General features: G+C 38.4%; 1 long non-coding RNA gene across 1 annotated transcript; it reads left to right on the top strand.

Annotated features, from left to right (window-relative positions):
- Positions 1-13,265: 13,265 nt before the first annotated feature.
- Positions 13,266-20,792, top strand: LOC134143431 (uncharacterized). Its single transcript, XR_009959113.1, has 3 exons — positions 13,266-15,275; positions 18,016-18,118; positions 20,717-20,792. It is a non-coding gene; the product is annotated as an uncharacterized LOC134143431 (long non-coding RNA).
- Positions 20,793-22,879: the final 2,087 nt, after the last annotated feature.

Below are 22,879 nucleotides of genomic sequence, written 5' to 3'. Positions count from 1 at the left end.
ATAATTCTTGTCTTTCAGTATTTATTATAGACCAACAAACACCAAACCTCATATAAATTAGAGATGAAACATGCCTTTAATAACACAAATGGCCAGATTGTAATATGTTTTTATCCAGTGTCCTTTAATAGATAATGAATTTATGTCCAGCAACATATTTTCTTATGATATATTAATATACCACCTCATTGACTGCCACACAGTTTGCAAATTAATTCAGTCTTGTTTCTTGTGGTACTTACTTTGCATTAGTTAGGGCTTGACTACACAGGTGCTTATCTTGCACCAAGCAAGGTTGTACTGACTTTAAAAGATCTAAGTTCACACAATATATTTCCAACGCATGAAGCATAATCATTGTGTTCTTATTTCTGCTTGACACCGTAGGTTGACTTGATTGTTTGCTGCTTCACAATAACATGCAAGATAGAGTTCAGGCTGCAAACTGTTTAGTCGCTTTACAGTGCCTTCCCAAACTGCTTTGTACTTGCTTTAGTCAGTTTTGCCTTCCTTTATGTGATTAGATAACACTTAATTAATATTAGATTATATTAGATGCTAATTTCTTATTATTCTATATTGCCCCCCTGGTGTTCAATGGTGCAATGATCAGCCGTATTTATTCCCTTCCAGAGTCACGAAGGGCAGGGTTGAGGGAAGAGATGCACAGAGAAGAGCGCACACGACAATGTCCCACAAAAAGGCACGGGCTGCCATCGGCGTATTGCTTAGCGGGGTAGAAGTGTGCCCCAGGGCTGGGGCCGGCATCCCCTCCTCCCAGACACAGCTGGCCCGTGCGGGGAGGAGCGACGGCCACACGGTCCCCAGCACCGCCTCACTGGGCACCGTGTCCGACAGCGAGCGATCCCCGTAGACAGATCTTGACTATCTCCTCATCCATTAACTATTCATGCAAGCTCCCAATTAGACTATGGAAGATAAGTACATTAATTAAGGAAATGATATTCCTTAACTTCTGACAATACAGATATTTACCTTTCTGTTCACAGGTAGGTTCTCATGCTTTTATGCCATATATTATTTCTTCCATGTTGGAGACAGGCATGAATGGGTAAAGAATGATCGTGCCTTTTGGTTTGGATTTTGGGCCTGCCTTGTTGATTTAGAAGCTTTCATTTAGTACATTAAAACATTTAGCTTAATTTTTCATTTTGTGGTATTTCCCCATTAAGATATTGCTCAGTTGAAGTACCATTCTTTAATACCTTCCCTAGCAGGTTAGAGCAGGCGAGTCCTACCTTCACTTATAATGATTAAGGGTGGGAGTCACACTGTGAAAGAATGACTAAGTGCTATTATTGAGATCTGACATTTCTCCTGGAAGATGGATCTGATAACTCCATAATGAGCATATTTCAGTGAAATAACCCAGTTTTAGAAGATTAGTATATTTTCCTAAATTTAGTTAGCTTTTACAGAAAAGCTCGTGTCTACAAATCTGTAGGGCTTTTCTAAAAGGATTTTAAAGAAGGGAGACTCAGTAATAGCTACATAGCAGTCCCCAAGAACGGTGATACAGAGCAGCATCCTGCAGGAGGACTAGAATTTTACGCTCTGGATCTATAAATACATGTAAGATTAGTTGGTGCTGAAGGCAGGCAGGAGTAAATCAGTGGGGGAAAAGGAGGATTCTGAGGAGGTCACCAGCTGAAGATGTTCCCTGTAGAAAGAAAAGTTAACGCCAGATGAAGCCTCAAGTTGGTCTTTTGTCAGTAATTAATATGGCCATTATAGCTAATAGTTTTTATGAGCTGGGAGAGCTGTCTCACTTATGTAGGCTAATTGCACAATATTTTGCAATTTTTATGCTGATAGAGGTTAATAGTTAGACATCTTCCAGAATCCAGGCGATAAAAAGAATACAAATGAGGGCCATAATATAATTGGATAGTGGATAGCCGTAGATCTTATGAAAGCGTAAGAAACCAAAGGTATTTTTAAGAGTGGTAAGGCATGCTTTTTAAATAGTTGTAGTATGTTATTTTCTGCAGCCGTAAAAACACTTTATCTCAAACAAGTCTGCAGCTAACCCAAGTGGAAACTTAGCTGCTGTCTTCTGTAGAGAGAGGGTTTGGTCCCTCATCTATTTTTTCCCTTAGAGATCCTTTTGACATTTGTTATAGGAGTTTATCAAGAAACAGGTTTCTGTCCCATATAACAACTGGCAGGACCAACTGTTGGCCCACAATTTGAGTTCAGCACATAAAACGTTTTCTGCTGTCTGCTGTCCTCTCCTTGGAGAAGACAAGAAGCAGTTGTCTAGGGAATGAAAGATCCCAGTTAATGTTCCAGGAAGAGGGAAGGAAGGTGTGCTTCAGGCCAGCAGAGCCACAAGCCACTGCTGCAGAAGTACCTCAATCAGCAGAGGGAGAAAGACAGGAAAAGTGATATAGTCCCTGATCTGCAGTGGTCACTCCCAGGAGTACAGTCTCGAAATGGCCATCAGTCCCACCTGGCTACTGAGTGTAGCCATCCCCTGTGACTACTGCGTGAGGACCACCCAAACACACCCGTACTGACAAGTATCCCACTCGGTTCCCCATCTTCTTATCTTTTTTAAGAAAAAAAAAGAAAAGAAATAGAAAAGAATATTCAGCATATTCTCCAAAGATTTCCTTTCTTTTCTAATTCTTCAAAGATCTCCTTTCTTTCATAATAATGAAGTCATGACCTAGTTGTTTATTAAAGTAGTGGGTAAAGTTTTGTGCTAGTATAAATGCATGCAGCCCTATTAGCAATAACTCCTATTTTACTCAGTACTCTCAGCCTTTAAAAGCTGATTTTTTTCATTCAATTAGAATTCATATTGCCATATATACTCCAAAAATAATCAAAGGAACAAACTTGTTTATTGTCTTGGCTCCAGGTTAACAGAGCAAATGAAAATTCATAATGGAGCCTAATAAAAAAAGACCTTTATGTTTGTCCTCCAAGCTAATATAGGTGAATTGATACTTTCTATCCCTTTCAACTCCCATCTAATTTTTTCTGACCAATATAATTTTCATTATATTGTCCATAATGTTCTGTTGATCCCAAAATTCTTTCTACTGATACTTCTATTATTCTCACTCTAGGCAAAGTTGTGTGTTTGAAGACTCATACTGCAGCAGGACAGCCTTGTTTCAGTCTGACCTTTGAAGGATGTTGTAATGCTACGAAGTTCTGAGCACTAAAATGTTTTGTTTTCCAGGTAAGCATTAGATGCAATTCCAGAAATGTCTGTGGTTATTGGGTACTGAAATTTCAGTGTTCTAGGTTCTGCCTGCTATTCCATATTTTAAAGTGGCAAAACAACTCCCACATTTTATTCAGTGTGAATTCAGAGTTTCTCATTTAGACTTTAAGGAATCCTTAATCTGCCATTTCTTTTTTTTCCTGTCATTTGATTCATTATATTGCCTCATATATGACTGATTCATAGATCCTTCTGATCTGAATCATGCTCTTTTATATGTGCATTCATCTATCTGTAAGAAACATTTTGAAGGCTTTAAATGTGTGTGTGGAAAACACAGGAGCCCAGTATCTCTAGAAAAACAATTACAGATGATCCAAGAAAGATTTCAAGAAGCAAAACAGCTGCTTTTGCATTTTATTTTTCTGAAATTCTTAGTGTTTGGATATTGCAGTTGGGTATTTTATGCTGTGCTCAGAGTATCATTTTGGGAAAAGCAATTTGTGTGTAATAGTGACAGAATCACTGCCAGATTTAAAAATAAACCCAGCAGCAGCATCAAAATGCTCTCCCTTGCAATTTGTCTCCCTGCCCCAACATTCCTTGTGTATTTTCAGTTATCATCATTCACAATTAAATAACTATAAAATGAATTTTATGAGAATTTTATGTGATTCTGAATGCACTGAAAACCATGTGGCATACATCACATACCCAACTCACTGAACTAAGGAGAGAAATTATCGCGTAAGTTATGTGGAAGATTTCCATAGTCTCCTTATGTGACCTTGTGCAAGGCCGAGAATGTTTGAGGTCAGAGGGAACATAAATATTCATTTCTACATGACTCATTCTGAATACTTCACTAGGCAAATTTTAGAATTATTCTAGTTAACCAACACTGAAAACATTTTGGACATTGATCATTAATGTTCTACATGTTGGTTTGGCAAAACAGTTTTTCCCAATATTTTTCCTAGCAGAAAACAAAATAAAAACTTTGCTCAGACTGCCCCCTACAGAAAGCACAGGCATGTTTACTTGATCCTTAGAGCTTACTGTCAGTGATAAAAGAGAATTCAGAAGAGATGTGTCACAATAATGAACTGCAGCTTCCATTAAAAAAAATAGTAGTTATTTTTCAAAATATTTTAAATACTCATTTTTGGAGGAAATATTTTTTAAAAGGCATTCTCTTCAGGAAATATCCTTAGATACAGCTATCATACTGATTCTGTTGTAAGAATCGAGTGAAGTAGGGGCCCTGCTTGTTGTAACACCACAATTCTGTATGTCCTTTCTAATTCTTTTTTTTTTTTTCTGATGTCACAGAGCTTTTGATCGTGGTCTGTTCCCCAGATAATGAAGTTGCTAGCACATTCACGACTCTGTTCTCAGCTTGTATCAAGAAGTGTAGCCCCACCAAAATTTCACCATGAGGCTGTTTCTGATTGGCTCTAAGTAAGTATGGGTTCATTAAATGGCAAATACTTTGAAAAACTAAGCTTTAAAGTGTTTTGAGGCCCCATCTTAAGTTTTCCCCCTATTACTGGATAAAAAAAAATACTTCAAGACTTATCAGCTGCTTGTGTATCATGAATATTTTCATGTTATGTCTTTTCACTGTTTAAACTATCTCCTGGTAGGTCAGCGTATGGAAAAGGAAAGTTTCTCATGAAATCTCATACAACTAAAAGTGAAGGTTTTAATTTGGTCTTCACCAAATATTTTTTTAGGAACAAGAGAATGACAGGTTTCAGATATTTCCAGGCACTGGATTTAGGCTGAAATGGAAGTCTCCTGTTTTTGGGGTGGAGTGAGAAAGACAGCTAAAACATGCATTAAAACATGATATGTTCTGATTCCCAATAAAAGGTGATTTTTGTCTAACTAGGGGGCTAATGTTTGACATATTCATTCAAATATACTGTGATATTGACTCTGATAGAGCCACTAAAAAGTGAATGTTAGCTCCAAAATCTTTCCTTATCATTTAGTAAATCCTCAGGCTCCATCAGATTAACAGTTTTCCATTTGAGAATGCTGATGCAGGGAAATGTACGAAAGTGCAAGTTTTTGTGGGAATCAGTAAATCTATGAAAGTGAGAAAATGCTCTTTCTAATAGTAGACACATTTTCCTGATGCTTGTGGATGAGTTGAGAAACACTGTTGTCTAAAAATGAATTATTTTGTGTTTAATGGACTGCAAATAATAACAAAAAGAAACTTTGTAACTCCTTTTTTTGAAGGAATGTGTCCAAAATGCAACCCTATTTTCTCCGCCTCACAATGCTTTCCCCACAGACTACCTGGTGTTATCACATCCTGGGGGATTCCAAGTCCCACCAGCTGAAAAGGGGCAGGAAGTTTCTCAGAGATTGCTGCCTTTCCTATTTTCTTTGGCCTGTGAGCTTTACAGTTTTTAAGGCATGCCAGATTCTGGCTTCACATGAGATGCTTACCCAAAAAGGATCAGAAAAAAACATCTAATATTTTCATTATAAATCTGGCACCCTTGAACATTTTGAGAAATCGAATTGTGCAGTTAGGTTCTTTTATTTATTGGGGGAAGGGGAAGGTTGTTTCTTTCCCACAGAAACAGAAATGCTCTGTGGTTAAATCTCACATCCACAATTATGCAAATGTATGATTTCGCACGAGCTCATCAACCTAAAGAGAATGAACTGAGGTTGAAATGACTCGAGGAGCTGTAGGTGACCTTCTTTCAGAGAGCCCGTAAACCAGCTGAGTACTGCCACTAGTCCCTTTTTGCTTTATGAGCTTACTAACCTCTGGATCTAGAATGAAGCACCCTAGAAGTGAGTTTGTTCTTGCTTCAGGATCATGCTTAACACCGCTGAAGTAACACCACAGCTTTTTCAGCTATGTAAAAATGCAGTTATCATATTAAAAATGAAAAAGAAAGCACCGCACTGAACGTTCTCCCGTTATCTTCCACCATCCATTAGGAAGAGAGATTCTGCAAAATTTCTCATCTTGGAGAAACTCAAACTGAGTAAAATCAGTGTGTCTTACTTCTTAACGATCACAGTCATTTCCATATTTTAAAAATGCAGATTATTCTTGTTAGGAAATTTGGTCAAACTGAAGGAAAGATTATTTAGATATTTGGGGCTCTGCTTCTTTAGTCCTAATTAAGAGGTTGTTTTGGTGTCGTGTTGAGCATCCTATCCCCATTCAATTAAGTAGTAACTAAGAATCTTTGGTGACTGAAAAGAAGATTATGTATCTGTTGAATAATATGATTTTTTGTTTTCCTACTTGCACTTCTGTTGTGAGAATGAAACATCTTAACATTTAAGGTAACACTGTTTTTATCAAATAAGTGAATTTTTGAACTACATTTATAAAAAATCTGGATGAATATATAGATCTGTCCAATATAATCTTACAAAACCCCTAATTTTTAAAAGACAAAGCCTGGCTGCAAGATTTTTATTTTCTTTGAAACATTGCTTCATTTTTCTGAAGCTCCCTGTTATTTTCACAGATTTTTATAGTTTATTTCTAGGCATGGGCCCATTTCTCCACCCATGTTCCTAAATGCAGAGAAGATTTGTTTTAGAACCAGTATTATAAGTATATAGTGAAGAAATCTAAGGGCAAGTTTTAAAGCAAAGAAGATGTTCTTCCAATAACTATAAGACATTACAGCAATGGAAACTGAGATAAAGGGTCTCTGTACAACTGATCTTCTACATCTAGCTAAATCTGATACAGATTTCTTAAATCGTGTTCCCACACTGTATCCCTATCATAAATCTTCTGTTATAGCACTTTTACTGTATGTAGGATATATTTTGCAGAAGTGAACTCTTTCCATCTTTCAGATTAAAAATAATTCCTGCTATCTCACAAAGTGCTCTATTGCATTGGAGCCTGTTTATTCATAAGTCTAAATTCTTGCTTCTTTTTGTGGTCAGACTTGTAGCTGTAACATGACAACAACAAAAATACTACAAAACATTATTTTAATGCTTGCAAAATCAGGCCTTTTTTCTTTCATTTCTTCTGGGAAGTGTGGGTAAATAAGTCATTTTTTTAAAAACATTATAATTAAGTGGCCAAGTTTTGTAAGGGGGTGTCCTTGCCTACTTACTTTTAGTTACTTAAATAAGTAAAAGATGAGATTGTGAATATCCTGCAACTGGGCATCAGAAAAAGTGATATATTCAAAATCTGTGCATAATGGCTGGGACAGTAAGTGTTTTTGAAGAAAATATCCTTATAATACAGCTCACAGCATCAACCTTTATATCATCATCATGAGTCCTAAGATATAAGTTATATTCATTAACAGATTTCTCGGGATGACATTTTTTGGCCCTAGGTATTCAAGGAGAATTGTAGGGAGGTGTCCTTCACTGTTGATTTTCAAGGATACATTTTTTGACACATTTAAGGAGTTAGAGATTGGAACATGTAAGTTGAACACCTAAGTCCTTTTAGATTTTTGATCATATCTCTGTAATGAGAGATAATATGAAAAAGGAAAAAATATGCACAGAGTTAAAAATATGTTATATGTGAATAGACTTTTTTTCTTTTTAATTGGGGCCATTTGCTAATGACATCAGAATGACCTTTGTCTTATACTCATATTTTTTTATATTTTTCCTTCCTTGAATACTGAAAGATTTCAACTCAGAAGGCATGGTTTTTTTCTGTAATTTAAATTAAATTTAAATAATATATAAATAGATTTATGTTTACCTTGTAAATTAAAGTTATATTCTTGGCAGCAAGAATCAAGAAGCTGGCTGGTGTAAAGAAAAAAAACAGCTTCTTCCTTCCCTTGTTTTGTCCTAGCTCCTTCCTTCCTCTGCCAACAATCACAATTCTTGCTTCAAAGGGAACACGCGATTAGTCAGAAAAAGCCTGACTTTTCAGTTTTTCTCTTGCATTGAGCAAGCTGAAGCAAATTCAGCAGTTCAACTGCAGGGCCTTGTTTGCTAGACTCCTTAGGAAGCTTCTAAGACTCTGCCTATGACACGTGCCAACATGGCTCTTTAAATTATATCTCCACTAGTCTAAGCAAGAGAGAAAACGTTTTTTCTCGATCTTTTAGAATTGAAGTACTAACATACCCAGTTTCTTTTTTGCAAAAGCTAGGAGTGGTGTGGTCCAGATATACAGGATTCATTGCACAGATGCATTGCACAGAGCTGCAGTTACATACATGCAGCAGATTAATATGCCTGCAAAGTGTCAGACTTACGGCCCTGAGCTCTGTCTGCCACATACTGTGAGCCCACCTGTTCTGCGGGTGGTCAAACGGCCAGGAATTCGCAGGTAATTGCAGTAGGGTCACAGATTATCACGAAAAATGGCAGGATTGGCCAGTCTGTACACTTTGCAATCAAAGTTGATGTCTTCATCTTTCTCCTTCTTCTTAGGTGCCACAAAAATGCGAGCTTGGACCTTAATCTCATAAACATCTCCAACAGGCACAAGGCGCAGAAGTGTTTGTAGGACTGGGGCCATGGATTGTCTTCTTTAGGACAGTGTGCCAACTCATAGAGCATAACTCTTAACTGCATAACTTCTACTGTTGGATAAACCAGCCTGTTTCCCTATTGCCATTATTGTTATTTTCTTGTAACTTTAGACGTTACCTTTAAGTCTATGTTACTAACTAAATTAAATAGAAAAGAATGGTGAGGGGTAGCTGTAGTACTTGCAAATGTGAATAATTAGTTGGGAAGATAATTTATTCCCTGCATGTGACTTTTATTTTAAATGTTCAGTTTTATTCAATTCTGGGTTCTGAGTATCTGAATTTCATGCAATATGAACTTTACAGATTCATAAGACAACCAGATTTTAACTGGTTAAAATACGGACACAAAAATCCTCCTCATTCCTAACAAATATGATTTTTCTCCCCCACTTGACAGACCAGATCCTTTGCTCTGCTTATTTTGATCACAAATAGCAATGAAAAAAAATAGTGAAGTTGTAAGCTATGTTAGCTATGAAGTGTCTTCCTTTTCTGTTTTACCTACCAATACAAACCTCTGTCGATGTCAGATAGGATCCCAAGGGGAATGGAAATTGGACTTACACTGAAAGTACAGAACGGCATGTGTCAAACCTGAGAAAGTGCATGCAGGCATGCTTGTCAGCTGACCATGGTCTTGTGCATTCCCTAACCTGATATGAAATGATCTGATAATGTTTCTTTTCAAGACATATTTAGAGAAAGACAAAGCAAAAAGTGAAAATTACAGTAAAAATGTGTGGGATGAGTGGGAGGAAGTAAATGGAAATGCTGATTTTTACATTTTCTAGTTTTCTGACTCTTTTTGCACCCAGCACTGGACAACTTGCCAGGAAAATGGAATTGCTAGCACTAATGACTCAAATATTTGTGAAGAATGCTGATTATATAACCACTCAAAGAGTCTGAAAGAGCACATTTCTTTCAACTATGCAGCAGAGATGGGTTGGTTAAACAATAATAGTAATTAATATAATTTGCTAAAAAATAACATTCATCCAGTAGTGTATTTCAAATTAGCAAAAGAACATTTGAAATAGCCTTCGTAGCATTATCCTACAATCATGGGACTCTAAATAAATAGTAAACAACTATACTCCACTTTTAATAAGTTGGAAAACCAAAGCAGAAAAGTGTGAAGCTGGCCACACACTTAAATGTTGAAGGCAGTTCTAGGAAAAAAAGAAAAAGAAAAAGAAAAAAAGAAAAAGCAGGACCCATGCCTTATTATTTGTGTTGTGGTAATGCTCGGAAGTCCTACTCCTGGGACAGCTCCCCCATTAAGAACACATTAGAGATATGTGTAATTTTGTGTGATGCACAGAATAAGCAAATAGTTCTCAGTACGCTTAAATAAACATGTCTTTGAAAATTTGAGTCTGAGAAGGGCAGGTAATGGCAGGAAGCTATTTTTCCTCCCAATCTTGCTTTATTTTATTCTCTACTTAGAGGATACTATAGCTTATGACATATGGTCTGCTTAAATTAGGCAGGCACTAGAAACCTTCTCAGTGTGTGAAGCCAAGATGTCTATTAATAGGAGAAGCCTTGCCCTGGAAGAATGTGCATGCAGCAGTCGGTCTCTGCATGGGGGAAATGAAGGATATGATACAATAGGGAATAAAATGAATTTCTTATGTATTGCAGCCAGAACCACTATAACCTAATACTGTTCTGAGCAAAGTGGAGAAGTGCTGTTAAATTTGTATGTCTAGGAGGTGGTATGCTTAGTGACTTGATGTCTGTATTATCCAGCACACTGACTTTCCAGTGTCATCTCCAAGTTTTAATGGACAACCTCTGCCAAGCTACAAGAGCCCTGTGAGGAATAAACCAAGACCACCAGCTAAGACATTATGTAACATGCTCTGGGTATAAACATGCCTTCACATACTGAACATAAATTAAAAGCCGTATCCAGAACCAAAAAAGTTGCATATAAAAACAATCTTAATTAAATATGACATTTTTTTCTTTTATAAGACTAGAAATTTTGTAAGAATATTGCACTAAACATGCTAACATGAAACAGTCTCACTAGAAATATCCATTTTGCTAAGCCACATGCTTTAGTGTAAGTTTCCAAAAATCATTAAAATTACTTGTCTGTATGAAGTGAGCTATAGAACTTACTCTATGATGATTATTATGCAAGAATTAATATATATGTAAGTTTTCACCAACCTCAGTTGATTACTGCAATATCCATTCCTTTGGTTTTGACAAATGCAGTTTTGCCAGCATGATTCTACACAGCATAGCACTGCAGAGATCATTTTCCTAGCTCGTCGCTTTGACTGTCAAATATAACACTTCTTTTCTATCAGATATAAGCAGCTTGTCTTCACTTTCAAAGCCCTTCATAGCTTCACCTCATCCTACCTATCATCTCTTATTCAGGATCAAGAGATCGCTTCTTTCACTGATTAGTGCACAGTGCCAGCCTCCTCCATCTTCTTCTTAGATTTTCAGTCACTCAGTTTCAAGCTTTATCCCATGCCGTTCCTTACATTTGGAAAGCGCTCCTTTAGGCATCTGCAAAGCTACCTCATTTTCTTCCTTCTAATCCTGCCTGTGAGGTTCCCTTGCCATTATGCCTTCAAAAGAAGTTTCGGAGTTGGGACTGAATTTGTCTAGCTATAATGAGCTGCTCCCAAGGAAAGCGTCTGGATCGCATTCAAATGGAGCACTCCCAAAGATAAGGTTGGTATTTCCTGCTCAAAGCTGACATCTGTCAGACTCTGCAAGGGTACCAGTGCCTCATTTTCAGAGAACGTTGTCTTGCCGCTGTTGAGGGCCAATATTTTTCTTCTGGGAGACAGAATGGAGTGAACTTAAGGGCAATCCATCCGGATTGTAGGAGCAACTGTGGTAGCTGCTGACATTTCGGTAGCAAGACGGTGCTCTAGAAGGTTGTATCCAAAGGCCTTTCCTTTCATATGGAAAGGTGACTTATATGAAAAGATAGGATTTGTATGGGCTATGTGAAGTAGTGGGCTTACTGCTGGACACAGACATTAGAAATTATCCCATATAAGTGAGGAAAGGCTGGCTAGCCGTTTTTAGCTTTGTTGACCAATTTAGGGGCACGGTATTGTCTTTGGTTGCTCAAATTCCTGCTGTGGAATGAATGAGTAGTCTGTATACCCGTTGTATTCTGCGGTATCATCATCTTAGCTGAGTATACTTTTCTTTGAAACTATTGAATTTGTAGCCTGTAGCCTTGAACATGTCTGTGCGTCATGTCATATTTATTTTCTCATCCCTAGTGGCAACGAATCAGGACCAAGTCCTCCCTTTGCTGGAATCACCTATGATGGAAACTGGAAACTCCAGGGTGTCTCTCTGGCATCTTTCCCTTCAGATGGTGCCTCCAAACCTTTTCTGAAGAAGCTTGTGTGGAGCGGAGCTTGTAAGTACTTCCGCTGATTTTGATCTAAGCTGCTCTGATTTTGGTGAAGATTTATTTTGGGATGCCTGACAGAAAGGTGCCTGTCTTCTCCTTTCCCTCAGGTGGCCCCTACTGATGCACAGTTCCCAGCTACTGGGGAACTATCATGGTTCTTGAAGAGGCAGGAGACAGGTCTCCCCAGACTCTTTACGACTACTTTTTTTTTGGCCCCCTACAGATGGTCAGTGGGGTTTTCATCCTCCAATCCATCAGCATTTCCAACTGCGGAAGGGCCAACATGCTCCTCGATTACTCTGCATGAGGATGCTAACAAAAGCATTCAGACCCTTATATTACTGCAGAGCAGTTCATTGGTCTTACCTGTTAGTCTGGCTGGCTAAAATCTTCAGAAAAATCTTATAACTTTAAAGTGATTAAAATGTCTTCTAGAGAAGCAGTGACTAGATCCAATTTTGAATTCCTTAACAGAGAAAAAAGACTTTTAAAAAATCTTTCTACATCATCCTTTCATAATTTATCAGAAGTGGATTTGTCTTAGAAAGTCCTGCTGGGATTTCTCCAAGGCACCTACGGGATGTAGATGGCAAGCCAAGACCTTGTTCAGAGCTTCAGTCTGAAAACACCCATGGAGTTGTACAAATTTCCCAAAATAAAAAATAAAATCATTCACATAAAAGCTTAGACTGAGCTTTTTTGCCAAGTTTCAGCATAAAAGTATATTTTTGTAGCCAAGTTATAAATCTCGGAAAATAAGAGAGTTTATGTGGAAATACTGTTATGTCCTTAGTTATAGCACTACTAATGGCTATAGCACTCAACAATAATTTGACGCTAAGGCTATTAATCCTAAAGAAAACTTTCTTGGAAGAAGTCGAATTTTGGAGGTCAATGAGATCTCAGAGGAAGTTGGATTGAAAACTGAGAAAGGCTGTTTTTGTCCATGTAAATCAATTGTTATTGTTTTCCTGTCTGAGAAAATTTTAATGTAAAGACTAAGGATTTACAAACAGGAAAAGGGAGAACCTCTGAAAATCTTGTAAGAGGTGGTGATTCATAACATTGTTATTTTTTTACGTAATGCTATTTTTAAACCTTCTCCTGAAGCAATGCTGTTGGGTTAACCGAAGGAAAAACTGTGCAGTTCATTTGAGCACCCTGGCTTACGGTCAGGTTTACGTGGGAAACTGACTGCAAATACTCTTCTGTAAGAACTGACCCTCAAAACACTTCAGCACAACCTACGGTGATGAGCAGGGAATAAGCAAGAAACCCTAATAACATAGGATGGAGGATCTGAAGAGATATTGCAGGGGATATCTTGATACAAACAGTAAGTCAGGCAGATCCAGCGTTAAGGGGAGCATGAAGAGCCTCACAACGAGCCTACATGAGGCAGCGGTGCAAGCCTTGAGTGTGCAGTAAGGACCACACTTCCTAGCCACGCTCCAGGGATATCCAGGAGTCTAACGACATTAAGCTTCGGTGACTTAGTACCTTAGCAGGCCTGTCTAATACCTGCTGCCGTCTTGCAGACTGTCAAAGATGGTCCCAGAGGGGCTGACAGGCTTCCTGTCGTTAGAACTGAAGAACGCCTGGAAACGCAGCAACAAATTCTCCCCTCTGTTACACTAGGGGAAAATCAGAGCAGCTCGGTGGAGTAGCCTGAGAGCAAAATGTAGACGATAAAGACTAAATATTTCAGGATTGGCTACCGGTTTTTGGTTAGGCTTCTGTTTCCTTATCAGTCTCAAGAACCCCCCTGTGAACACTTACTAGTTTAAGAAATGAAAGTTTTGGAAGCAATGACAACAGACAAGCTCATCTGTCAACTAAAATAACAATGATGAAAGTATTTTGAAATTTGCCTGCCTTTATTGAATTCCTGCAAATAAATTACTTGCTAGGAGTTGAGTTGTGTGTGAGTGGGCTTATAATTACTAATTAATCACAGCCAGCAATTAGCATGTCCCATTTAGTGCATTTCCTTCATTTTGTGTTGTTTTTCATGTTATTCCAAAAAACTTTAGAATTAAAAAAAAAAAAAAAAAGAAAGAAAGAAAAAAGCTGCTGAGTGGAAAAAATATGTCATACCTGCTTGGAGCATGGGTAAACTAGTATTTATACACGACTGGTGTGGCCACTCTCCAGCTGAATGTCTGGACTGATAGGAGGTTCTAAGCTGCACCACAGGAGCCAAATGTGCACAGACTTTGCCGTGAACAGTGGTGCAGAGGGCAAAAGGACTGTGCCTCCTCTCCGGCAGGAAACGTGGATGAGGATAACCAGCTAAGCAGAAGGAAGCAGGAATGTTGAGCGCAAGGAGGAAGATGTATCACAACCAAAATGTTAATCCAAAGATTACGTCCTTGTAGGTGATTTCTCTGCTCTGCCGTAAGTGTCACTTCATTAGTACAAAAGTTATTCTTTCTGATGTTATTCATTTTTTAAAAGTAATAAGGAAGAAATGATTACTTGAATAGAAGGGAGAGATGAATTTTGCAAGACTGTTGCAGGCACAAATAACATCAGGGCACCACAAATGCTTCAATTTCACTGTACAGGATTTACTGGATAGAGTTGTATTATTTGAATGATCAAAGGAAACCTTTCAGTTGCTTTGAATCAAATTTTAAAGTTACCTTTTTGCCACTGGAAATTTTGAGTTTTCAGCCTTTTTCCTCAATGAAAGAAAACAGATTTCAGTACGTCAGAATTTCTCTCAGAATGGAAACATAGCTTTGCCTTTCCACTGAAGCCACCGATCAAACTGTCAAGATGGCTCATCGCTTAGCGACCTTCCAGAGAACATTTTTTCAATCACAAAAATGATCAGAACAGTGCAAACCTTCCACGTGGTGGTACACTAGCTATGGCAGTGCAAAGACCTGCTTTATACTTTGAACTTCTTTAGGCCTCTGTGACCTGATCTTTCCGTCAACAAAATGGGAATTAAAATAGCTGCTTCTTCTAAAAGGACTATGTCATTGTGTCCTGTATTTTACACAGTATTTTACAATTTCTACGGAGCTGTATTGCCGATCCCATAGGTTTGCTTCCTTCGGCTTCTGGAAGCAGGGACGTCAGTTAATCCAGGTGCAGTTATGCAGAGGATGTGAGTACTAGACCCGCTGATGACCACAAGGTGTGTGTATTGATCTTGATCTGCTTTTCTCACATAGTTTTGTCACATTTTTTAATATCTGAAGTGTAGGAAAATATAGAAGACAAAATAAGAATGATTCTTGGTGTTATCATGTGTAGTAAATTTAAATAATTGATAATATCTATAGAAAGATAGAAACTATCAACACTGTTTCAACTCTAATCCTGGTATTTATTTAAGTACCTCGACTGAGACCAGGCTTTTTTCACCATTGCTTCTCCTACCATAGCTGATATCTGACAAGCTATAATAATTAACAACTTGGAATAAAAACGGTATGATTTTTTTCTCTTTACAATTAAATGAACAAGCAGCACAAAGAACAATTCTCAGTAAGCAAGTGAGATTGGAGCAGTATTTTATGGTATCTCTCGTATTTTCAATTAAAGTAAAGGAGAAAGGAGTTATGTTCAAATTGCACGTTCATAGCCCTACAAGTTTTCAAAGCTCTCTGTCTTCTGTTGCTAACTTTATTGCACACCCAGGGCTAGTCTGAGATTAGTGTTTGGAGGCCACGGTGTGTTCAGGGTCTGAGGGTCTGGCTTCTGTACTAACCCATGCCAAGGAACAACTCCATGAACTTTTTTTTTCTCCTTACAAAAATGTTCATTTTGTGCCATTCTTCTGTTTTTCAGTACATAAAAGCACCATCTTTCAACCCTCTGTGATGGCAATGCTCAGGCAACTCAGGGACAAACCAAAAACAAAACCAGAAGTAAGGACTTGAAAAAACAGCTGAAGATCCCCAGAAATCTATATATCTGAGCGCTAGGAGGGAACATGAGCTTAAGATTTCTGAGAAACTACATTTAATATTTTGCTCACAAGGAGTATCTTTGATCAGCTGACTTTCCTTCTATTTAAAAATAAATACAGAATTTCTGGGAAGATTAAAGAATTAATCAAAATTAAAGTAATAAACCCTTGGTTTACGAGCAGTACCCATATGATGGATTTTGTCAGAAGCTATTTGCTTTACAGAAAGCAAAATCTTATAGATTCTGTCTTATAGATTAGAGAACGCTATTTTCCGACTATAATTTTAAAATCAAAAGATGTGCATTTTTGACATTTTCTGTTTGCAGTTAGAGCCTCTATATCTAATGTTTACTGTGACCTTTGTGCTGAGAGAAGAGGTGCCAAAAATCATTAAACTGATATTGCAACATAAGAGAATACAACAGTTTAATATGAACCCATTTGAATATCTTTATTGTGATTTTTTCCCCCTTCAGAGTAAAGCAATAGCATAATACCCAGCTGCATGATAATATTGGCAGGCAAGGCCATGAATTTCAACTGCAAACCCTAAACACTGAATGTGCTGTGCTTTTTAAAGAAATCCCCTTTTGTACGAGATATGTAATACCCTTTTGTGCTGGAGTGGTTTGCATAATAATAGTTTTCTTTAGTTATTCGTTGTCATGTGATGGAGCTGCAAAGTGAGCTAGGCAGTAACAGCATGAAAGGCAATTTTCTGTTTTTCTCTAATTTTTCTGAGACTTTCTTGTCTTTTAAAATGTAAATACTCCTAACGATCTTCAGCAAAGATATCCAGTTATTAACATTTCCGATTTAATTGTTACTCTTCTTAACATCTACCTTCCTATTTGAGCTTTATATTTTCTGAAGAAACAGCAACATTATTTCCTTTGCACTCCTGTGGAACCTCAAGTATCTTAAAATAATTGGACATATGATCATCTGCTGTAAATCAGTGTAACTCCACTCAGAGACACTGATACCACCCTTAAAGCCTGATGTATAGAACAAACTGATTACAGAAGCCAAGCAAAATTTACATTATTAATTGTAAAATTTGTAAGAGTTGGACAGTGCACCACTGAGATAAAGAGTACTCTCTGACTGAAGAGTCATCTTAAAAATTAGACACCTAGGATACATGTGAGAACATGTATCAAATAAAATTTTAAGAATTCTCCGATGAGATTTCTCATGTATTATTTTTAAGAATCCTCTTGGGCTCTTCTATGTGTTCTGGTCTAGCTAGTAAGTAAGGAATATTTCCCAAAGGAGATATAATTACACTGATACGGAGCTCAGTCTTACTCCCAGGCAAAGGTACAGAGCCCGACCACAGCCAGGGGAAGCTCCTCAGCTAATGTCCAATAACCTAGGTCAACTGAGGGGAATATTTGGCATTATTCTAACTGATGCTTTTTTCAGATGATTTTTTCCTTTGAAATCAATGGAATTGTGCCAAGTTACCCTAGTTTTGAAGCTGGCCATAAAACTACAAGTGGTTTTCAACCTCTGGCCCACAACCACTGCAGGGGACTATTTCCAAGCACTCCCTGAAAAGGAACTAAGGAAAGCAAAGCTATTACTGGTCAGCTTAAATTCACAGTGTGTGTGTATTGGGGCGAGGAAGCTCATAATTTTAATGGAATACATTTAGGATTTGAAAATTGAAAAAGGTAAAAACTACTGGACTAGATTATTTCAGAAAAGGTCACAAGGTGAATTGATACATTCTGCTAATACATTATGAGATCTTAGCACTGCAGAGAATACCAAGGCAAAAAAGAATACTCCAGAGCCCTACGGTCAGTTCGTTTTACAGCTCCCTGTGCCAAAGTAAGAGGGCACTATACACAGGCAACCTACGAAACTGAATTAAATCTATATATCCCTTACGAACACAGCAACTCTATATTACTGTTTACTAAAATGTCTAATATCTGTCTTTGCTAAATAGAGCAAAAAGAAATTTTACCTCTTCAGTCAGTGAAGACTTCATCAATTAGTACGAGAGACAGAAATACTATCACTAAAACCATGGAGGAAGTCCTGGAATCTAGGTAAGAAAGTAATAACATGGTTATATGTTCTGTAAATCTTTTAACCTGGATCTCACAACTGAGTCACAGGGTTCTGTCATCTTAGAAACGTGAGTTACCTTGTGTCAGCTGGATACCAGATAGCACTAATGTGCTGCTGGTAAGTAATGTGTTATGCTCTCTGTTAGCAGTAGTGATATATTAGTAGTAGATATATTAGCTCTTTGATAGAGAACCTGAAAAAAAGCCTTCCAGCAGGAAAAGCCTTGGTAGATTTTTCTGGAGGTTGTTGCTAGGAAGCTATGGCCCATGCCTTACTTGCCAGGTCATTATAAGGCACTCTGAGCTTAACTGCGATAGGTGCTTGTGTCTTGCGGTCACACACATACCCATCCCTGGGATGCAGCCCTGTTTTTCAGTTCCCCTCTTCTCTTCCCCATTTTTTAATGTTCTGTGAATTTTTCACTGCTCCCTAACAGATGTAGCAAGAACCTTTTGTGCTCATCACTTTCTTTCATAATTTCTTGGAAGTGTTGAAGTTTTTGTTCACAGTAAACTGTGAATCAGAATTAAATGTTACTGTTAAAAAAAAACACAGCTTTTCAAATATGTCATTTTCATGTGAATATTCCAGAGTGATGCAGATGGTCAAAAATTGGAGAAATCAGCCATTGGATTTGTTTGATTTTCTGCAACAACTGTTGCTTAACTCTTAAGATTGTGAAGAATATCTACCAAAGCAATACATCCAACATTTTCTATCAATAATCATCCTTCAGATAATTTGGCAAATCCAGCTATGTGTTATGTGATGGATGCACTTTGTCCAATCATACTGATATGAATACAAACAGTCATTTTTATTAAATGGGCAGAATTAAATCCTGATATTGTACATTTCAACTTGGTACAAATAGTCGCCTTGGAAGAACCCAGTCACATAACAGAGTCTAAGTGTAAGAGTAATGGTTAAACTTTCATTTAGTTCAGTTAAGCTAAAGGTGCAGGAGCACCTTTCTGTCCTGCGTCCTTGTTTGCAAGTGATGATGCTCGCCTCCTTCCTCTTCCTCACACATGCATTGTTCCAGCTCTGCCAGTTTGAAAAAGTCTCCAGAAAAGGGGAAAGGCTTCCTCAATGTCAAAATTACCTCCTAGAACAAGCTTAGCTGTAGCTATAGTTGCGATTCAAATATTTCAGTGATTTGGTACAACCAAGTTAGATTACAGTCAAGTTCACTGTGCTGTAAAGGAAGGATCCTCCAATCCTTAGTTACCTTACAAAGTCTGCCAAGCTGTAAAGTACAGAAAAATTTTATGCATAAGCATGTAAGCTTGGAGAACATTTCCTCTCTGCATGACTGTACTGTTCTTAGCATTAAGAATACAAAGAGATCGCACCAAAAATCTGAACTCCAGTGCTGTCTGGGAAAGTTTGTATATGGTTCTAAACAGTATTGCTCATTTTTAGCCCATATGCTCATTCCTACCCACCTCCTTTTTGAAATGTTTGTAGCTGACTGCACTGAGAGGATATCACATTAGATGAGCTATCGGCATCTTCTTGTATACTAATCCCCCTGTAACAGCATGTTATGATGAATTCTATATGACAGCTTTCTATTGCTATAAGAGTTTTGATATTTTTTAGGTACAAAAATACCCATTTTGGGAGCAGATAACTGCAAATACATTAGCCATATTTTGCCCAGAAGAGCCACTTATATTATATGAAGGATAATTTAAAGGGAGAAAGGAATTTCTTCCTTCCTCATGTTTTTTGTAGCAATGAAGTGCACCACTTAGGTGCTTCGTGCTCAGCAAACCTTCCCACTGTTATTGGTCCTCTGCAGAAGCTCAGGAAGCAGCAGGGAGCTGGGAGAAAGCTCCTTTCCTCCTGGCCCTACTAGGGATCTCATCAGGTGCAATCCACTAATAATTAAGCTGAACCTATTTGCATTGGATGAATTGGTCAGTGCCCTGTTTCCGCACAAGTAGGCAGCTAGATAAACACCATTTATTTCTGTTACATATCTGTTACATATCTTAGGCAGCCTCTACTATGCCGAGATCTAATTGTAGTGAATATGCACTGTTGCAGAGAGACTTGTTCTCTGTAATTGTCACCATTAATTAATTAATGATGTCATTAATTAATGTCATCATTAAGGGAAATTGGGGAATAAAGACAGATGGTTATCCCCTCTGAAGTGAGCAGAGTAAGCTCAGTTGGGCTTGATTGGGTGTCTTTGTGGGGGAACTCCCACTATGTTCAGAGGTGCTGCAAATGGGGCGTGCAGTGGGGTGAGGAGAAGGCAGTGCAGGACAGCAGACGGCTTCCTTCAGGAGCAGCGAAGTTTCCTTTCCTGCCATTCCCATCCTGCAGCAGCAGGTGAGTGGTAAGCCCTTGTGCTGTCTCCCTCCCACAACTGGCTTCAGACTTTCATTTTTGGGCACGCAAAGTTTGGCCTGGCCTGCGCCACCGAGAAGCCAGAACAGAGCGGGAGAGCTCTGCTAGCAGTACTGGGGTACCTGTGCGGCAGCACTCCTCAAAGGTGAGAGCGGCTGGCTCCTGGACTAAAGTTAAAAGACCCTGTATCTATTTTCCCTGTGTCGAGTCAGGTCCTGTGCAAGTCCCTGAGTCGGTGCCCAGGACTTCAGGAGACTTCAGAAGGCCTCCTACTCTGCTGGAGTGAGCCCAGGTCAGGACAAAGCAGCCAAGGGTGTAGATGGAAGAGCAAGTCCTCCTTGGTGCTTGACACCAGATTTGGTTAACATGGAAAGAAGCACTGACTGGGACAGGTTTGTTTCTACTCTCTTTTCTGACAGCTGGACAGGAATAGGACCTGGTTTCAAGTAAACTGAGCTCTTTCTCTACTCCATGGCATTAAAAGGCAGAATTCATCCCAAACAGTCTTCTAGTAATCCAGTCACTGAGAAAACTTTCCAAACAGCCGTGGCTTGAGTCTTAATGAATTTTTAAAAGCATATAAAAAATTCTTTAGTTATATATGTTTTAAAACAAAAGGTTTATTCTTACATGTTGGCATGTCTTTATTGGCATCACTTATTTACTTTTTATAGGAGTGAGAGCATGACTGCTCTTATGCCAGCACATTTGATTGTATATGGCTTTCTTTACATTTACAGGGACCTATTGTTGCTTATGAGGAAAAATAAAATCTCTGTAGAGTGTTTAGTTAACTCCCTGTTGAAGTTAAGCAAGGCATATCTTTGGAAAACTCTTGAAGGGTTATTTCTAATGGTGCCAGTGAGGCCCTTGCTCTGCTTATAAAAATATATGTGAATTTATAATGGACAAAGATACAGTTATCCCAGAATAGCCTCTGGAAAGTCATCAGATTTTTTTCAGATGAGGTGCATAGATAAGGATTGCTGGTGAGATTTTTCTGCTGGCTTTTGTTTTCAGAATTCTCTTATCACTTATGGTGGTCAGGAGTAATTCCCTTCAGATCATGCTACTGCATATCCAAAGTGGAATCAGTGGAACTCATACTAGTACAAGACAAAGAATAACCTTACCCAGAAACTTTAATAGTGTCACTGATGAAAGAACACAGAGACTTCGAGCATTCAGTTCCAGATCTCTGGACTCTCTCAAAGCCTGTCCCACCTCCATCCAAGAGATTGCAAGCTCAATCTCGTTTGAACAAAACAAGCTATGGTCATCAGCCTTTTTGCTTTTTCTAGATCAGGATTTCTTTCCTCTGCATTTCCCCAAAAGCTTTTATGGCAAGGTCCTTAGAGAGCCAAAGAAACCTTGTTAAAACTTAATTACAAACCCATGTTGTATTAAAAGGAGAAAAAATAAAAAAGCATCTGGAAAGGATGTTTCTCAGAGGCTTGTGTTTAATTGTTAAGTTATTTCTGTTGACTCCCCAACTAACTTATTAAATACATTTTGTTCCTCTTGAAGATGGAGATAATCTCAGATGAACAAAACTGATGTCCATAACTGGATTTTTAAATCATCAGTTCCCCAATATCTGAGCATATTTAAACCTGGGGCCTGGCTGTCTCTTGTTACACCTGGTCTCAACTAGCAGCATCTCCACTGACAGTGAAGTGCATCCTTGGTAGATATGAGCTTATTGTCTACCTCCTGTTGCTAGGAAAAACAGCTGATCAGAGGGCCAGTGGAGCAGCCGGCTGATGTAATACACGCTCGATAAAATTCTTATCAGAACCTCGTGTGCTTTCAGGAAGGCTCCTGCTTAGGCTGGGATTATCAGTAAAAGAGCGCCATTCTTTCTTCATTTCACTACCTTTCGGAAGCTGCCTCTCCAGAGCTCAGTTTTAAAGCTCAAAAGCAGTACCCTGCCACCTCCTGCTCTTTCTGCCCATCATGCAATGACAAACAGAGGCAGCAAAGGAAATGCCAGACAGTGGAGGTTTTTTCCTTCTGTATCTGGTCTGGTGACATGAGCGAGTTAAGAGTGCTGTGAGCTTCTTTGTTTTGCATACACAGACCCAGAGTCCTTGGAAGGCTTTTCAGATGCTATCTTCAATGAGCCATGTTATTTAGAGAATACAGGAGAATAAGCCGCAGCAGAAGTCAACTGAGGATAAGCCTTGGGGGTAATATTCATCTGCAGTTGTCTCTTCCCAAACAGCCTGGCTGATCAGAGGCTTTAGCAGGAGATCACACCCAGGGTGTATTTATTATTATTCATTAGCCACCAGTCAGTTCTGTTCAGTGTTATTTAAGGATATGAAATCAAAAATACTTTTGGTTTAAAAAAAAATGTTAATTCTTAAGTAAAT

The sequence above is a fragment of the Rhea pennata genome, chromosome 8, assembly GCF_028389875.1.
Source record: "Rhea pennata isolate bPtePen1 chromosome 8, bPtePen1.pri, whole genome shotgun sequence".
NCBI classification, from domain to species: domain Eukaryota; kingdom Metazoa; phylum Chordata; class Aves; order Rheiformes; family Rheidae; genus Rhea; species Rhea pennata.
This window is presented reverse-complemented; position numbering and strand designations above follow the sequence as displayed.